The following is a 3,721-nucleotide window of genomic DNA, read 5'->3' as shown; positions in this document are numbered from 1 at the left end:
GTTCCGGTAACCCTTCCGGTACTCCGGTTTTCTCCGAAATCACCCGGAACACTTCCGGTGTCCGAATATAGCCGTCCAATATATCAATATTTATGTCTCGACCATTTTGAGACTCCTCGTTATGTCTGTGATCACATCCGGGACTCCGAACTAACTTCGGTACATCAAAATGCATAAACTCATAATAACTGTCATCGTAACGTTAAGCGTGCGGACCCTACGGTTCGAGAACAATGTAGACATGACCGAGACACGTCTCCGGTCAATAACCAATAGCGGGACCTGGATGCCCATATTGGCTCCTACATATTCTACGAAGATCTTTATAGGTCAGACCGCATAACAACATACATTGTTCCCTTTGTCATCGGTATGTTACTTGCCCGAGATTCGATCGTCGGTATCCAATACCTAGTTCAATCTCGTTACTGGCAAGTCTCTTTACTCGTTCCGTAATACATCATCTCACAACTAACTCATTAGTTTCAATGCTTGCAAGGCTTATGTGATGTGCATTACCGAGAGGGCCCAAAGATACCTCTCCGACAATCGGAGTGACAAATCCTAATCTCGAAATACGCCAACCCAACATCTACCTTTGGAGACACCTGTAGAGCTCCTTTATAATCACCCAGTTACGTTGTGACGTTTGGTAGCACACAAAGTGTTCCTCCGGCAAACGGGAGTTGCATAATCTCATAGTCATAGGAACATGTATAAGTCATGAAGAAAGCAATAGCAACATACTAAACGATTGGGTGCTAAGCTAATGGAATGGGTCATGTCAATCAGATCATTCAACTAATGATGTGACCTCGTTAATCAAATAACAACACTTTGTTTATGGTTAGGAAACATAACCATCTTTGATTAACGAGCTAGTCAAGTAGAGGCATACTAGTGACACTAAGTTTGTTTATGTATTCACACATGTATTATGTTTCCGGTTAATACAATTCTAGCATGAATAATAAACATTTATCATGATATAAGGAAATAAATAATAACTTTATTATTGCCTCTAGGGCATATTTCCTTCAGTCTCCCACTTGCACTCGAGTCAATAATCTAGATTACACAGTAATGATTCTAACACCCATGGAGCCTTGGTGTTGATCATGTTTTGCTCGTGGAAGAGGCTTAGTCAACAGGTCTGCAACATTCAGATCCGTATGTATCTTGCAAATCTCTATGTCTCCCATCTGGACTAGATCCCGGATGGAATTGAAGCGTCTCTTGATGTGCTTGGTCCTCTTGTGAAATCTGGATTCCTTTGCCAAGGCAATTGCACCAGTATTGTCACAAAAGATTTTCATTGGACCCGATGCACTAGGTATAACACCTAGATCGGATATGAACTCCTTCATCCAGACTCCTTCGTTCGCTGCTTCCGAAGCAGCTATGTACTCCGCTTCACATGTAGATCCCGCTACGACGCTTTGTTTAGAACTGCACCAACTGACAGCTCCACCGTTTAATATAAACACGTATCTGGTTTGCGATTTAGAATCGTCCGGATCAGTGTCAAAGCTTGCATCAACGTAACCACTCACGGTGAGCTCTTTGTCACCTCCATATACAAGAAACATATCCTTAGTCCTTTTCACGTATTTCAGGATGTTCTTGACCGCTGTCCAGTGATCCACTCCTGGATTACTTTGGTACCTCCCTGCTAAACTTATAGCAAGGCACACATCAGGTCTGGTACACAGCATTGCATACATGATAGAGCCTATGGCTGAAGCATAGGGAACAACTTTCATTTTCTCTCTATCTTCTGCAGTGGTCGGGCATTGAGTCTGACTCAATTTCACACCTTGTAACACAGGCAAGAACCCTTTCTTTGCTTGATCCATTTTGAACTTCTTCAAAATCTTGTCAAGGTATGTGCTTTGTGAAAGTCCAATTAAGCGTCTTGATCTATCTCTATAGATCTTTATGCCTAATATGTAAGCAGCTTCACCGAGGTCTTTCATTGAAAAACTCTTATTCAAGTATCCCTTTATGCTATCCAGAAATTCTATGTCATTTCCAATCAGTAATATGTCATCCACATATAATATCAGAAATGCTACAGAGCTCCCACTCACTTTCTTGTAAATACAGGCTTCTCCGAAAGTCTGTATAAAACCAAATGCTTTAATCACACTATCAAAGCGTTTATTCCAACTCCGAGAGGCTTGTACCAGTCCATAAATGGATCGCTGGAGCTTGCACACTTTGTTAGCTCCCTTTGGATCGACAAAACCTTTCGGTTGCATCATATACAACTCTTCTTCCAGAAATCCATTCAGGAATGCAGTTTTGACATCCATTTGCCAAATTTCATAATCATAAAACGCGGCAATTGCTAACATGATTCGGATAGACTTAAGCATCGCTACGGGTGAGAAGGTCTCATCATAGTCAACCCCTTGAACTTGTCGAAAACCTTTTGTGACAAGTCGAGCTTTGTAGACAGTAATATTACCGTCAGCGTCAGTCTTCTTCTTGAAGATCCATTTATTCTCAATTGCTTGCCGATCATCGGGCAAGTCAACCAAAGTCCATACTTTGTTCTCATACATGGATCCCATCTCAGATTTCATGGCTTCAAGCCACTTTGCGGAATCTGGGCTCACCATCGCTTCTTCATAGTTCGTAGGTTCATCATGATCTAGTAGCATGATTTCCAGAACTGGATTACCGTACCACTCTGGTGCGGATCTCACTTTGGTAGATCTACGAGGTTCAGTAGTATCTTGTCCTGAAGTTTCATGATCATCATCATTAGCTTCCTCACTAATTGGTATAGATGTCGCAGAAACAATTTTCTGTGATGTACTATTTTCCAATAAGGGAGCAGGTACAGTTACCTCGTCAAGTTCTGCTTTCCTCCCACTCACTTCTTTCGAGAGAAACTCCTTCTCTAGAAAGGATCCATTCTTAGCAACAAATATCTTGCCTTCGGATCTGTGATAGAAGGTGTACCCAACAGTCTCCTTTGGGTATCCTATGAAGACACATTTCTCCGATTTGGGTTCGAGCTTATCAGGTTGAAGCTTTTTCACATAAGCATCACAGCCCCAAACTTTAAGAAACGACAACTTTGGTTTCTTGCCAAACCATAGTTCATAAGGCGTCGTCTCAACGGATTTTGATGGTGCCCTATTTAACGTGAATGCGGCCGTCTCTAAAGCATATCCCCAAAACGATAGCGGTAAATCAGTAAGAGACATCATAGATCGTACCATATCTAGTAAAGTACGATTACGACGTTCGGACACACCATTACGCTGTGGTGTTCCGGGTGGCGTGAGTTGCGAAACTATTCCACAATATTTCAAATGTACACCAAACTCGTAACTCAAATATTCTCCTCCACGATCAGATCGTAGAAACTTTATTTTCTTGTTACGATGATTTTCAACTTCACTCTGAAATTCTTTGAACTTTTCAAATGTTTCAGACTTATGTTTCATTAAGTAGATATACCCATATCTGCTTAAATCATCTGTGAAGGTGAGAAAATAACGATATCCGCCACGAGCCTCAATATTCATCGGACCACATACATCGGTATGTATGTTTTCCAATAAATCTGTTGCTCTCTCCATAGTACCGGAGAACGGTGTTTTAGTCATCTTGCCCATGAGGCACGGTTCGCAAGTACCAAGTGATTCATAATCAAGTGGTTCCAAAAGTCCATCAGTATGGAGTTTCTTCATGCGCTTTATACCGA

This window comes from Triticum dicoccoides, chromosome 3A (assembly GCF_002162155.2).
Source record: "Triticum dicoccoides isolate Atlit2015 ecotype Zavitan chromosome 3A, WEW_v2.0, whole genome shotgun sequence".
In the NCBI taxonomy this organism is placed as follows: Eukaryota; Viridiplantae; Streptophyta; class Magnoliopsida; order Poales; family Poaceae; genus Triticum; species Triticum dicoccoides.
This window is presented reverse-complemented; position numbering follows the sequence as displayed.